Source organism: Mchenga conophoros, linkage group LG11 (assembly GCF_057382185.1).
Source record: "Mchenga conophoros isolate Kocher_MC1m ecotype Shallow Benthic linkage group LG11, M_conophoros_male_GT1.1, whole genome shotgun sequence".
NCBI lineage: Eukaryota > Metazoa > Chordata > Actinopteri > Cichliformes > Cichlidae > Mchenga > Mchenga conophoros.
This window is the reverse complement of record NC_140536.1, coordinates 12,614,212-12,630,788: the sequence shown is the minus strand read 5'-3', so window position 1 is coordinate 12,630,788 and position 16,577 is coordinate 12,614,212.

The window sequence follows — 16,577 nt, the reverse complement described above, 5'->3', positions numbered from 1 at the left end:
CCTGTATGCAACGTGCATGTGATGTGAGGTGTGGGGCTGCTGCTGCAGTGCCTTCTCAGCTGGAGGCTGTCCTGCATTATGCAGACGGGAATCCTGTATTCACCTCTGCCTCTGCAACACGCTTACATCTGGATCCAAGAAGGTTACTCTGAGGTCAGCTCATACTCAGGAGTTTGTGTTGGTAAAATTCTGCCCTGAGGTGACACATGAGGACCAGCTCCCACGCAACAGTGACCTCCACTGGATTCACTTTAGAACTGATATTGACCTTGGATTATCCATGCATGTGTCATTCATGTTTTCTAACTGCATACTGATGGATTCAGGAGAAATATTAAGAAGCTCTGATTCTCTCTGGTATTCACAAAAGTCAGTGTCAAGAAATGTTCGACAATCAGAGATCAGTGGAGGTTAGATAGGCCAGGGTTGGTTGTTACAGAGCAATGACCCTGGAGTTTTCATTGTTTGGCTTAGACACATGAGCAGGATTAAGCCACTGCGAAGCTTGTTGTTGATGTGGAGACACTGAAGAGGTTGATGAAGAATAGAATAGAATAGGCCTTTATTGTCATTGTACATGTACAACAAAATTGTGGGTGCTTCACACCAACTGTGCCGGAATAAAATATAAATAGTAGTAGACAGCAGGAATTAATAGCAAACAATACAAATATATACAAAACAAGAGAAATATATACAAAAACAATAGAAATGCACACATTAGAGAACAAGTTGCAAAGTGCTTGGAAGTAGTGCAAAGATAAAGACTTGGTCTGAATAGGAAAGTATCTGGGATTTTAAAAAAGTAACAAAAATATTTATAGATTTGGGATCTGTAAATGCAGGAGGACACTGAATTCATCCCATCCATCAGTCATCAATTCATTAATCCCAGCTGCCATAAGACGAGAGGCAGAGTACACCCAGGACAGGTCGCCAGTCTGTAGCAGAGCTAACACATAGAGACAGACAACCATTCATAATTAAATTCATACCTATGGCCCAATTTAGAATCACCAGTTAACGTAACCCCACTGAATGCATGTGTTTGGACTGTGGGAGGAACCCGGAGCACCTAGAGAGAACCCATGCAGACACTGGGAGAACGTCCAGACTCTACACTTAAAGACCCCGACCCCAGGGTGGATTTGAACCAACCCAGGACATTTTTGTTGTGCCACCATGCTGCCCCACACTAAATACAGATATTAAAAAATAATAATAATAACAGTGTAGAGAAACAGTTAGCAATTTAGAAGACAACTGCAAAAGGTCACTAAAAGTATCAGTGTGTTGCATACAATGCTACCACTGTTTTGTTGTCTTGGTTAATCCAGTGATGTTTGATCTGGTTTTCTTAGCTCTGTGCACATTGGGCATATTACAGTTTTTGCCCGTTGCTTGAACACTATAAACCCATGCTTAGACTAAAGTAACACAACGTGAAGCTGTTGTTACCATACCTCAAACACATGTACCCCTACCTTAAACAAAAGCGCTGCTTTGCACCCCAGTACCAATCATGCAACACACCTACTCCCTCATGCAACACACATGGTCCTGCATGCTACACTCTATTTCATACATAAGACACTTCGCTCACAAAATGAAATCTCAGGGTGCCATTCGGAAAACACATGTATCCAAAATACAAAACACATCGGGTAATTGCAACCACTCAAATACACACCTGAAGGCACCTACTTGCAAAACCGAACACCAATTAGCCAACTACAAAAAGCCCTCAGCGTAGCCATTCCAAGAACTTTGCAAGCATGGATGGAGGGAGAGCAAGAGGATATTTACCCCGGTGCCTAGCGGGAGAGGACATTGCTTGCGATGTTGATGAGGTCCTGTGGCCAGACCCTAACAGACGGCGGGATCCATGAGCCCACTTATGCACAATTGTCATGGTTTTTTGTGTTCACAGTATAGTGTTTTTTCTATTGCAGTACTATTGTGTTGTTGTTGTTTTATTTGCTTTACCTGTATTCATGGTACTGCAATGTGCAGTATTGAGTAGGTCTATTTGCGTTTATGGTTGTTTGGAAATGTGTCCCCTGTAAATGTGCCTTCTGAATAAACAATGGGAATCAAGGACTGCAGTGTTTTATGTACAGCAGACTAGTGTGTTCCCCCTGATCTGTGAGTGTTTGCATATGGTGCAGGTATGTGTCATTATGTCAACAGAGTTACATTTTGACAAAGGAATGTTAGGTTTTGACAGCAGAGTTTAGGTTTTGGGAGTAGAGTTCCAATTTGGCACAGATGTGAATGGTATATTTCCCAGTGTTGTGTCATGTTTACTTGTGTGTACAGTTTTGGCACAGCGAGCGGGGTTTTGCAAAATGTGTTCAAGCAGTGGGCAAAAACTGTAATTAACTTGTTGCAGGAGAGCTACTTGTCTGTGGCTACTTATTTGATTGATGGTGTGGTATGCTGATAAGCTAATGGCTTCTATTCAGATTTCAGCCACAAATCATCTTAAATATTAAGGTCAGAAATACCAGCTAAATATAAAAATAGATAAATTGTTATTTATGCAGAAATGGCATGCATTGGATTATATAATTTAGGGCAGTATATGTCCGATATAATTTTTTTCAGTCCCTGATTTCCTGATTAGTCAAGTCATAAAGAGGAAAAACTTGATCAGCAGCTTGTTATTTGCATTTAGAGCAGATAATCTACAAACTCATCTGGCTAAATGAACGCAAATATTTAATCTGAAGGGCTGTCGTGTTTGGCCATTGATTCAAGATTACAGCGCTGGTACTGACACCTCCAGAGGAAGTTCACAATCGTTAATATCAAGGTTTCAGATATGACTAAAAAACTTTAAAAAATAAGGACTTGAGTTTAATGATCAAACTGTCCGCACAGATCCTTTGCCACAAAACAGCCCCACTGTTTGAATGATGCTGGGATCACGCTAGTTCTTAAAGCTAAGTGCCTCTTCACCGGTGTCTTTCCTGCCTAATCTGTACCTACAGTGGTTTAGTTGAGCCTTGATATCGTTAAGGATTTTCTGCTGAAGTAGATGAAATTAATTGACCTGTCACAATATGTCTTGATCTCATGTGGCCCTTGGGGAAATACTGTAAAGCACCATGTTATCAAAATATAACAGGGAGAGGTTTTCTTGCCTACCTGTCAGCATTTTTTTAGAACAGGTCAGTGCAGTCAGATCTTCAACCAGTTGCATTTCTGTTGGGGGCATTTCACACACTCTTTGAATATTTAAAAATGTTTCATTTAGCAAACAAGTGTTTTGGGGTCAAATATATGCAGTGCAGTCTTAAGGTTTTAGTTTTAGTTCATCACGGACATTTTTCTTTATAAAATTAAACAAGAACAGAACAGACATTGACTAGGACAAGCCCACAAGTTCATTAAAGCTTCAGTTGTACACAACTATCTAGGGTCATTGTTAAGAAATACAGAGGTAAGAGCTGCTTACTTTGAGGAGGTTGAAGTCTTGTGCGTTTTTATTGTAGATAATGTCTGCTGAAACACTCGCCAAGGCTTGAGTGGGCCTTAAACTCTTTTTGATAAATGACTTAGCACAAAGGATAAGTAATTGAATTAGAAGACATCTGTTTCTTTGCTAAGAAGAAAGCTCATGCACATAAAATGAGAGTTAACTCACAAGATGTGTTGTGTAACAAAAAAAACAAAAACAAAAAAACGCAATTACATGAAGTTCTCCTGCATGCTGAGCCAGTGGCAAAGTTTTCATAGAAACCTTTGTGTATTCAACACTTTAGATAAGTTCCCTTTAAAAGTGTGGGTAAAATGTGCGTCTCTAACTGTGGTACCGTACTACACTGAGTTTGCTGCTCTTTCATTTGAAGATCTCACTTCCTTCTTTGCTGTAAAATGCTAGCTGAGATGCATATTTATGGTTACATTTTAAGCCTTCCAGCATGATATCTGTCAAGCAGAACAGTTATAATTCTGTGCAAGTTAAATGCATTTTAAATATATAAAATAGAGGTTTATTTATTAAAATAATTGATCATTAAGCAAAATATGCTTGGCACTGTATACCAGCTGAGTAAATTTCATTTGACCAGATTTGATGAGATTTAATGTTTTACATTGTGCTTAGGGAACAAATTTACATGGAAATATTTCAAGTGATCAGACTGCTTAAAATCAAAATTTTAGGCATATATATTATTTTTTTAATTATTTCATCCAAAAGATCTTTTTTTATGCTAATGCACACTGGCAGCTGTATGAAAGGGAATCAGGTATGACAAACTTTATTACGAGAAACTTGATAGAAATATTTTCATCTTCATTTTTTCTGTGTTTTTAATGGTAGAAACAGATGTGCATCAGGACTTGTGTGCAGATCAGAAAATCATTACTCTTCCCAAGATAATCGTGATAGATAAAAATGGTCACTAGATGGTGCCAAATAACTGTAGCATCACGCCTGACTGGCATCAAGCTGTTGTGTTTGGATGTGCACACTGTGAAGACTGGAGGTGCTGCCAGCTAAACAGTGACGTTAACTGTCATTTATATTTTTAAATAAAGATGTCTTTAACATGTTAGTCAGCCAGTATATTTGCGGCCTCAAAGACAACTCCAAATATGATGAACATTTTTAACTTATTACTTATTCCTTTACTTATTCCTGATTCTGACAAGATTAATATCACTGCAGGAACTATAGAGTTGAAAAGAGCTGGGAGAGGTTCAAAGACTGAGAAAGAAAGAGGGAGATGCATTCAAGGAAAGCTGATTTAATAATGATATAGTATTCTGACAGGGTGGTTTGTTGAAATGAAAGTGTCAGCATGTGGCATGTGCACGGAAGCTTGCTCATAGTGATTATGTAACATGGAAAAATCTCTCTTGTGTAGATTCATATATGTAGAGTGATGCTTAAGTTTCAAACAGTGTTTATCTGCTGGATTTTAATTTGTTAGACATTTGATTTTTGACTAATACAAATAATAATAAAGCTAGCCTGTGTGAGTTTTCCAAGTTAATTTTTCCTTTGTAACCAACAGGCTTATTAAAAAGAACACATCATCAGAACAGAAACATTTGTCAGTCTTCAGGCTTTGCTAAAAAAAAAACCACACAAATGTTTCCTGACCAGCTATTGGTAGCTTCCTCTTACACAGCCTAGGGCTAGTGCATGGAGTGACAAGATGATGTGTTCAGACCCAGACGCCTAAGCATTAAAAATCTATATCACAAAGGTCTTAAGACCTTAAAATTGACACAGATTGAACTTGCTTTGGTGGATTCTCCAGCTTAGCATGTTGAAAAAACTGTGCTGAAACAACAATTAAGTTTAAAAATGGTTATTTTCTCTGAGTTTGCCTCCGGTCCAAGTGAAACGTAATATAGAAGGCTGCAGATTGTCATATGGCATACCATTTTACCATCCTCATGCCAGGACACATACAATTTTGACCACTTCTAACACACGTGGTAAGTCTCAGTTTTCCCACTCTGTCATCCCCTCAAATATGCGATCCATTCACAACAGCACCACCAGTGCCACCTCACTAATGTTTTTATCTTTATTATTATTAATTTGTTAGTACCAATAAGTGCTTGGGTTCTTTTGGCTTCCAGAAATAATATAAGCTTGGCCTTTTGGACCTGTTATGCTAAGTTCTTTCTCAACTTTTTTTATTCTTGACTACAAGAGAAGCTTTACATGATCCACAGCTCAAAATAACCCGCATTTATCTTATCTTAGACTGCAGTGCTGCCCCAGAGTTCATCAGCTGTCCTAAACAACTCTGCTCCTCCCTTTAAGCAAACCTTCTTCTGATTGGCTGTCTCTTATAAACACAAGGTATAAACAGCAGCTGGGTGGCTGTTCTATGATCACAGCTTGAGCTGTGTGCTCGGGATACTGGCTCACAGTGACATCATACAGAGCCAAGAAAAGAGAAAAAGAAAATCTTAAAATGTTTAGAGGAGCTTTTGGCTCTCAGGGACTTGCACAGACACTGACCCCATTATTTCAAATTTAGGCCTGGAGTATGAGCATGACCATAACAGTGTGCATAAATATGAGAGAAAACATTCAAAAGCATGCTGACTTGTTTAAAAGTCTCAAAAGGTGAGACTGGAGAGTCTTCATTTGTAATGAGCTCTGTGGAGGATGTAGTTAGTGAATGATGTGAATGTGTTTAGATGTTGTCTCCAAGTTGTGCATGTTCTTCCCCTGCGAGAAGTTTTGGCCCATTCACACATTAGACAGCTGTAATATTATCAAGAAGCTGCTTTGGTAACAATACATTCACAGACAGCTGATCCATTGGGAGTTTATAAATCCTGTCAAGGCTCTTCCCACATTACACACACACATCCCGATACAACCATGATACAGGAAATGAAGAGTGGGGATACTATGAAGAGGGAGAGGGAGATGAGAAGGAATGGCAGAAAGATACAAGGAAGAGGAAGGGATGGCTGGGTGGCTAAAGAGAACATGTTCTTACAGCTGCGCTCCCACAGCGTGTTCTGGCAAAGCAGCTTGGTAAAATATCTCAAGAGCTAGACAAGAAGAAATGAGAAACAGGATGCAGAGTTGAGCAGCTAAAAAGTGGAACAGGTAACATTTTTGGAATAAGAGCTATGCATAAATCCTCTGTCGGTGTGTTTTAGGTAGGAATGCATCCTGGATTGTAGTATCAGATGGTCCTGTCTCAGTCTCCGGAGAATCTTAGGATCCCCTTGTTTAGCCTACTGCCAAGATCTAGTTCTTTCTTGTAAAGAGCTTCACTTTCTGTCATCTTAATGATGCAACATATTCAACAGAAAGCATTTTCATAAACTAGAATCCACTGCATCCACGCCAAGTGCTTGTTCACATGCTGATCATGGTCCAGAATTACCAGCTCGTGCACATCTGCTCACCACCTTAGCATCTGTGTGTCTGCATTTTTAAGAGTGGCTGCATAGTTCTTAACTGGAGAACACTAAACGCTTATAAACTGGTGAGCGGACCAAACTGGCAGTAGCAGAGGGCTCACTGCCTGGCAGGAGAGCGACTAATATTTCCTGTCTTTCACGTTTTTTACACCAATCTTCACTAACAAGCTGAAAGAATTTAGACTCCTTATTGGAGAAAATTGTACATACTGCATTCACTTTTAGTCATAGCTTATAAGCAGAACCATTAATATACTCTTAGCTACAGGTCTTTTGAAAGTTGTCTTCCTCCACAAATGTTTTCCTTACTCCTTTCACATGTTCTTAGTTATTATTCATCTGTAGCTCTTTTCCACAGCGTGTCTTTGTCCTGTCTTCCTCCCCTCACCTCTTAATGGTCCCAGCAGATGGCTGCCCCTCCCTGAGCCGGGGTCTACCATGGGTTTCTTCCTTTTAAAAGGGAGTTTTTCCTTACCACTGTCGCAAAAGTGATTCCTCATACAGAGTCATATGATTGTCAGGTTTTTTATTATTGTACGGGCTTTATCTTACAATATAAAGTGCCTTGAGGTGACTGTTGTTATGATTTGGCGCTATATAAATAAAATTGAATTGAATTGAATTCTTATTGACAGCAAAACCGTAACGACTACTTGCTCATTTCGCTCGACTTGAGAGCACAATCCAAAGTAGCACAGCGCTGTAAGAAAATCCAGCTTTCTAATGGTCGTGCTGGAGTGCCACTGGAGTGGCCCAGAACGGACTGCACATACAACCTATAACTTGGCCTTCGTAGGTCAAAATATTTATCAAGCATTTTAAAAATTTTTAAAGGAACTACTTAATGTGTTTATAACAATGTGCTTTGGAGGACAGGGCATTTATACCAGAGTAATAAACTTAAGTGGATTTACTTTTAAATGGCAGCAGAAAGAAAATGCGAGAAACCTGGATCCTTCTTTCTACTACATCCTTCAGAGGAACAGAGAGTCTCAGATTTCTTTGGGTTTCAATAGGTGATTATAAGTGAGAATATACAACGGCATTTTCTCAAATGTGTTTTTGAGATTCCCATCTGCTTCTACTAACTTGATGAGGAAAAAAGCCCAAACCCTTACTCTTCTCCTCTTAACAAGCAGGAAACCAGATCGCCGCTCTTCCTCTTCTCTCATGCCCTCTGCTCCTGCCTCTCTTCCCTCTTTGCCCCAGCTTTCTTTAATTTCAAATCCATGTAATTCTTTTGTTTTGGAGGACAAAAACAGCATTCTTTCTAATTGAGAAAATCAGCAGCACAATGCACAAAGCCTGGCACTATTATATTTTCCCAGGGCATACAGAAAAGAGGAAGAGGACCATTTATCCAACGATTTGTCACCCCCATTTCCATTTCTGTGAAATCCTTATCCTTGCGGTTTGGACCACTGTCACTTCACAAAACCATGATATGAAAATATTTACCACAGTGACATGAATTGGGAGGAGACACTTTGAAATTGCTTCCTATGCGTTTTTTTTCCCTTCTTCTCTGGAGTCATCAATGGCACAGATGTGTGTGTGTCTGTATGTGTGTGTTTATCTGCACACACGTGCATGTGTAGGTGCCGCCTCTCTGTGCTATACTTGCGTTTCTCAGAGTCTGACAGAGCTACCACTGTAATCATCAAACACACAGATGGTTACAATTAGATATGGCTTTGAGTATCCGAAGGGGAGGGGTTGGGGTTGGGGGTGGGAGCAGAGGGAGAGATAGCAGAGGCAAAGCCGATTAGCTGAAATCACAGGGATAGGTAAGCAGAAAGCGTGATGCAGGGAAACAAGAGAAGATGATGGGCAAAAGATGAAGACAGTGGAGACAATAATGAGAAAAATGATTTTTTTTAGAAAGCAAAAAACAAAGCAAGGGTGCAGACAATGAAAGAGTGGCTCCAAGAAACTTACAGCCACTTATTTATTTTAAGGTGTGAGCAACAAACTGTCTCTTTACTTGTCATCATTTGGCTAAGTGGCACTTCGGGCCCAGATCAGCACAATGAAACCAGTCAGTCTAAACTCTCTTGCTGAACTCTATTGTTGCTCCCTCTCCTTTTCTTTCCTATTCCTGCTCCGGCATACCCATATGTCATCTGCTTCCAGCAAGGTATAGTTATGGCTAATTTATAGTTCCGCAAATTTGTCCGTCTGCATACACGTTTTTGTTAGGACAGGGGGTTCACCCACCTCAGACATGCTCTCGTGCAGGCCAGAAAGAGCCTGACTGACTGTGCATCACTGATGACATAAGCATTTCACGAATGTTGATTGGTTGAGAAACGCGTGGGAATACGGAAGGGATTGACTGAGGAGCTAACTGGGAACAGGAGAACTGTGGAAAAAAAAGCCATAAAAGATCAAACAATACAATATGAACAGCACTAACCATGCTAGATACTTGTCATTGTTTTTAACATTTGGTTACATTCAGCTTTGTGTGTTATAACTTCGTTCTTCTACGCGGCTAGCTGATGGACCAATAACAGCAGAAGCAAGAGTGGCCCGCAGACTGGTTGTTGCACATACTTTGTACACTGCCTCCATGTGGCAGGTAGATGGGCAGTCCCTGGACAGGTGAAGAATGTGAACACGCTACACTGAACCATAAATTTACAAATTTGGAAGATTTCATGAGTACATGTCGAGGCTGTGTAATTCTGCTGGAAAGTGGTCATATTCACTATTTTTGTTGTACAAGTGACAGTGAGGGTCATGTTAAGGTAAAGTATTGCAGTTAACTACACATGAAAGGCAACTTTTCTCACCATCACACACTTGACAAATTGATGCGTTCAGTGAGTGACTGTCAATGACTGTTTGTTGGCTTGGGAAGTGCACGAGAGCAGAATGTACTGCAATCTGCTGCCACAGCAAATATAAGAAGAGTGGTGGAAAACCCGAAGAATACAAGAATGGTTTGTTCAGTGTGTAGTATGGGACACAGCAAAGGACCGGAATAAGGAAGCATAGACATGATAACACGTTACTAAATATAACATCTTTAGCAGGACATATGCTTAAATGTATTTTACATGCAGATAGTTCCAGAAACCTCAGTGGGATTCAGCGCAACGCAAACTAACTGTGTTTCCTAGCTGGAGTAGGAAATCAGGCTCCACACAGAAACAATGCTCTCTTTGTGGCATAGTCAGTGCAGCCATATGGATAGGCCTGACAAAACACAGTTGCATGTCAAAGCATAGAAACCGATCTCATCTACTCTGTAACCATCCACCTTGTTGCTGATTCTTTGTTTCCTCCCTTCAGTGGACGCATTTGTGTGTGCATATATGTGAAACTTATGTCAGTTTCACTGTGTATCTACCTCGTTTATATATGCATGATGCACTTGGCCTCATGGTCTGTAATCAAAGTATACAAGACCAACATTATGTAATCTGTTGCAATGTGCTTCCCATTTCCCCTTTCATTTGGCTGTATACAGCGTGTCAGAGAACCTCTCTCTTGCTTGTCTGGTAGGAACTTAACATGTACCTTGTAGCAGAATTCAGACAGGGCTCTAAACAGCACTGTGGTTGTATTTGGTAAATACACAGCTTATATATTTATATGAAGTTTTTATTGCAGGGCTGGGGACTAAGGCTATAATCACCTAAAGAGCACTACATCTTCTCAGCATTTTTCTCTGTTTTTGCTTGTTTTTGAATAAATATTTTTCACTGAGTCATTTAAGGGTTTCCCTTTTTCACTCTCTCTCTCTTCCTCTCTTCTCTGTTATTTGGAAACCGCAACATTTTTTAGCTTTTTTCCCCTCGTCTGTCTCTGTCATCATTTCATTTTGCTGATTACAGATGTTACAGTATATTGTAGCAAGTGCTTTTCTGTTTCCCTTTTATGTCTTGTAGTTATTGAATGAGCAATGTGTTCGTGTAGTCATTAAAGCATTTCAGGATGCTCAAAAATCCTCTAGTAAGACTAAAAATACTGTAAATTACCGTGGGATACAGATTGAAATCAACACCAAGTTCTGATTCACTGCCTCACATCCTTTCCTTTTCGGTCTCTCCTTACCTGACCTTTCTACCTCTCCGCTCCTTCTCATTTCCTTCCTTTCACTCCCTCTTTGAAAAGCGTCAGTCTTTAATTTGCAGCCAGCATAACACAATAATGGATGTTTTGTTATTAAGCATTAAATAAAAAACAGCTTTCGTGCTCCTCACAGTCTCCCACTTCTTTTGTCTTTGTTAAAACCTAAACACGAGCTTTCCAGCTGAGTGTGTTGCGTGTCAAGGAACATTAATTGGCTTAAAGTGGCTTAACGACCCTACTGGCTAATGGTGTCCGTTTACAGCCAAGTGAAAAAAACCCAGCAAACGAGTGAATGGGTGCACTGCTGTGACCACAGCCTGAGCCGGTCAACTTGAATCGGGTTCATCTTGGAAGCAGGATATATTCCAGCTTGATTCACTCAGATTTACTAGTTTAATTGAACGTCTGACCCATGGTCATGGGCGCGGGTTAAACAGCTTGCTTGAATAATGGGCTGGAACAGAAGTGAATAGATATGTGATCGCTGAAGAGGAAAATTGTTTGAACCCTGAGAACACTGTTTGATGTCCAGTATGGGTTCTGGAGGGCTCCCTGATTTCATGCTGTTTCTTCTTTGTGTTTTGTAACAAATTCAGTTTTGGCTGGTTATTTAAGAGACGGCAAAAGAACCAAAAGTGATGGATACTGCGTACGCTGTTATTCTGGGCCTAAAGTTGTACACGTTTAAATTGTTTCTAACTTGCTGGATGTAATACTTCAGGTTGTTCTTGGTTAATGGTAATTTGCTTCCATCTAAATCACAGTTAAACATGATTATCTCTTAATCTTATCGTGTATTCATGTAGCAAAGACTGAAGAAAACCACTAATGTGGGCATGCAAGGGGAGGGTAGCAAGCTGCTACATGTTTGCTTATTGTCACGAGACAAAATGAGATTTTATTCGGTGCCAGTTAACCATGTCACACAGTCATCTACTGCGATATGGTCAAAAGCCACAGAACATGCAAGTACTGTACATAGATCTTAATTACTAATAGTTACTATTGATTTTCTCTAATTGGTTGCAGATTTTGCACTAGCCGTGGCTGGCATAGTGCTTCATTGTGCAGTTTCAATCAAGTTTAAAAGTGACTAGTGCTGATGTTTACCAATGTAATGCAGTTCTCAGCACTAGTCACTTTAATCTTTGTGTTCTTTACAAGTTCATTGAGGCATACCCGGAAATGTGATGGAACAAGTGGCAGTACTCATCCATCCCTCAAGAACTTACTGCACATCAACTGAAATTATGCATGGATTGAGAAGTTTCTTCACATTCTTGCTACACTTTGACACTTAGATAATTAGAGAGGAATCATCTTATATCTAGCTATCCATGCACGCTTTAGCAAACCAATTAGACAATTGGTAAACTTCAGCATGGAATTGACTATGTGCACGTTAGCATGCTACTTCCGGTGCGGAAACTCCTGTGGGGAGCTTTGTTTCCGGTGTCCTATTCACGCCCTGTTTATGGTCCAAAACAAGTTAAGCAAATGAATGAATCAAGCAGTGATTTACATTTCTATAGATGTCTTGGGCATTTACCCAATATATCTGTAAATGATGTTCATCGACTTGTCGATATTTTTTCCCCGTGCCTCAGAGCAAAAGAGAAAAGGGATTCAAATGTTATATTTCTCAGCTGTCCCTCGTTTATCGCGGGTGTTATGTTCTAAAAATAACCAGCGATAGGTGAAATCAAGTAGCCAATTTTATTTTTTGACGATGCAAAGCGTTTCGTGGACATCGTGGACATACAGTACTGCACTTCAGAGTCACACTGCTAGCGATCGATGCAGCGATTCTGTACTGTACAGGAGAGACGTCACGGAGGAGATCGTCTGCAGCAATCAGGACGCAGGACACAATGTGACGTAAAAAAACCCGTGCAAACTTGCACTAAAAAAATCTGTGAAACAGCGAGGTGAAAAGTGAACCGTGTTATTAGCAAGGGACCACTGTAATTTTGAAGGTAAGTCACAACATACCCTTCGTAAATACTAATGTATAGAAACCGTTACCAGCAATCATTCCATTTTTTGTGTGGCTTTTTTTACGGTTTGTTAACATGCTGTGTAGGTGTGTACTTGACTAGCTGATATCGACATAACGGGGAAACATCTGGTTTGACTATTCTTCACCTGTAGTTTGAATGCTGAACATTTGCCTGTTTAGATCATGAGACCAGTCACTATACAGAGATGTGCTTCTGAATGTGGATGATGTGTCTTCTGCTGCAGTGATGCAGTTCTGCTTGTGTTGAGTGATGTAAACAACTGATCGATCTAAACTCTTTAAACGTCAAAATTGATCATTAGATTTTTTATGACACAACAGCGGTGAGTGTTCCCACCTTCTGCTCTTTGTAACTTAACGCGATCTTTCCGTTTTCGAGTTTTGGACATGATTTTGGAGTATATCTTCGCAGTAGCGATTGACGGCAAAGTAAAGCTACCGGAAATGTACAACCCCACATTCAGTCTCAAACCAGGAAGTTAGCATTTTCTCGTGCACAGGGTCTATAAGATGCAGACCCTAAAATGACAACCACAGTATCATCTACTGTTAGAAGATGACCTGTCTCTGTGTTTGGGATTATTTAATGAAGTTGCTATGCATAAATAAATAAACTTTCTCGCTTTGGAAATGTTCATAAATGATTTTACTCCTGTTTTTCTTTTTCTTTACTGCTGAGACTGTGCCTCCATTTGAGTGAGACAAACCTCAACATGAAGAAAAAAAAGGTGTTTGGTGATTTTGGAGAGATGTCTAGTGTTGAAATGAAAACACATATTCAGATTTAGTCTAGTATGCAAAAAAAGAAAAGAAAAAAAAGCTGGTTTTAACAAATATTTGATATTTGTTGACGCCACAAAGGCGGCTTCTGTGACATTAGTTTCAGAAGCATATAACTGTGAGAGACAGAGTCTGACAGATGGGTGAGTCACAAAAGTCTGTTTTTTTTCTGATGTTGTTGCTTTTGAAGGCGTTTCCAATACATGTCTTTTAGTAAGCTGAGCAATGCAGGATGCAGACACTGACAAACAGTCCTTTATTGTTTGTGCCTATTCATTAAGGCCAGGCTATGCACGCAGACTTGAGCAGTGATAAAAGTGAGAGGTAAATGTTAATAGCAAAACTGACAAAAGCGGGCAGACATGAAACTGATGCCTTCAGATGCTGTCAGATTAAACGAAAAGAGTGCATCTCAAAGGGGACTAAAAGAGGCTTTGGGAGCCTCTACAAAATAGTCGTATAATAATCTCAGCAACAAACATATTCAGAATTCGTTCATGCACAAAGCCCCATCCAAGTATTTTTTAAATTAATGTCTACTGCAGTGGCCAATTTGGTGCTGATCTGGTTCCAGATGGACATTTTCTAACATTAAGATAATGAATTGAGAGAATGAAGTGGCCGTGTGGAGATACGTGCTGTTTGGGTGGTTTCTAGTTAGGCTTACTGGTAACCATGCTTTGGTTGCTTGCCAAACTCATGGATGGGCATCTCATCAAAGCAGCAAAACATAAATTATTTTTTTATTTTAGTTTATTTTGTTTTACCACTCACCCTTTGGGGGAAATGAATTCTTAAAGATCCATTCCACCAGTAGCCCTGCCCAAAAATGGTCATTGTCTATCATTAATGTTTGATTCGATAACACCAATCATTTGTTTGTGTCAGGAGGTAAAAAAAAGAGCATGCACTCCTAAAGGAAACCCTCTTCGCTTTAGGCTGCTTGTTGAAGTTTTCTTGTAAATGTGGCCACAGTTAGTCCCCTCCTCTTCACTTTTTAGTGGCATGTGTGTGTGTGTGTGTGTGTGTGTGTGTGTGTGTGTGTGTGTGTGTGTGTGTGTGTGTTCTGGTTTCCTTTCCTCAGATCTATAAAAGCTGGGAGACCATTTGTTAACTGTCAGTCGGTTAACCTCTGTCCCCACTCTAACCTGAAATAAAAACCACTGCATCCATACCAGCTTATACTCTGCTGTACCTTCACCACCTGGAGGCTGGGGCACTTAATGTCAATGGGCAGTGTCTTTGATCTTTAGTGTTTTCTCAACACTGGGTTAGCCTTGTCCACAGGCCATTTTGCAGTTTCTGAATGCTGAAGCACTGAACATTACAATAAAAAGTGATTCACATCCGTGCCTAGTAAAATAAGGATGTCTTGAAGACCTTGTACTCATTACCAAACACATGGAATTCAGATGCATTTCTGGACCAAACCAAATGATGTCACTAGATAGCTAAATAGCTATAACACTAATTGCAAGAGTCTTACCAGTTTCCTCCTTTTGCACGAGCCATTCACAGCTTTCACTTTGATCTCACTTTTCAAACTTTTTAATAATGGCAGCTGCTCTGGAAATGTAAAAATTCGCCTATGTAAAATAACTTTCATATTGTCATTTTGGCTGCTTGAAGTGTGGACAAATAGTACATCACAGAATAGTAAGTGTACCATTAAGGATTTGTTATGTTTTCCGATAAACTAAACAAATCCACCATTATGGTTTTCACGGTACTTAAACAGGAAACATTAAATATAAATCACATCTATCAGCTGGACTTTAGCCTGGTGCGGTCATCAACAATGGGAGTATTGCTTCAGCACTCATGACTCACTCAAACACAACATGATAAGTCTCATGTCTTTGACCAATAAAAGATGGTTGGATAATGCATCCGTCTTAAACTTCCTTCGCAGCTGTTCTGTCCCAAACGAAGAGAAAAGTGGAGCTATGCATAAATCTCCAAATCAGACTAGCCAAACAGCTCATAGCGCCAAACTGTAATGTGCAGGAACTCAACACGGAGCTTCTAGAAACTGTACAGTTTCATAAGGACTTTCATGAGATGCATCCATATTATATTATCACATAGAGAGTCTGATGTAATGTAAATAGATACCAGAAATTTTTAAGAGCCCTGATGGTAGGCTGCGCTATGTGCAACAGTATAGTTGCAGTTTAGATTGTAGTGTACATCAACATCCTGCCAGCTTTATAACACAAACAGAAATCTAAGTTTTATAAGCCTGGTGCTCATTTAGAAAGCTGTAATCAGAGCTCAATAAGATCAGTAGCTAACAAAAAGATCGATTTTAAGTATATTTTACTTATTGCAAATATAGACTGTATAAATGATGGATTTCACTACCACAATTTAACTTACTGGTTTGTGAAATTCTGGGTTGAAATCTCCAGGTGAGTGTTTTCACCAACATCACCTTGATGTTTTGAAACTAGATGTGACAATAAAGGGGTGGGTCTGAGTCTGAAACTAGTTGTTAGTTGATGAACACACATAAGCCCTTCTTTAATTCAGTATAACCTGAAATGAGCTGTTAGCCTATAACCTCATCAGGAAAGTGTTTACAAAGGTCAAATCAGAGAGTCGCTTTCCCACACAGTTCTGTTGGACTGGAAGTCTTTAGCAACCACACCTGCTGCCCCTGGTAGCACACTAAGACTGCAGGTTTAAAGCACTTCATTGCTTTCACTTTTTAGACCTGGAAGCCACATACATCTTTTACATTGTCTACAAATAAGGCAATGTCCAAAAAACTGACAGCGTC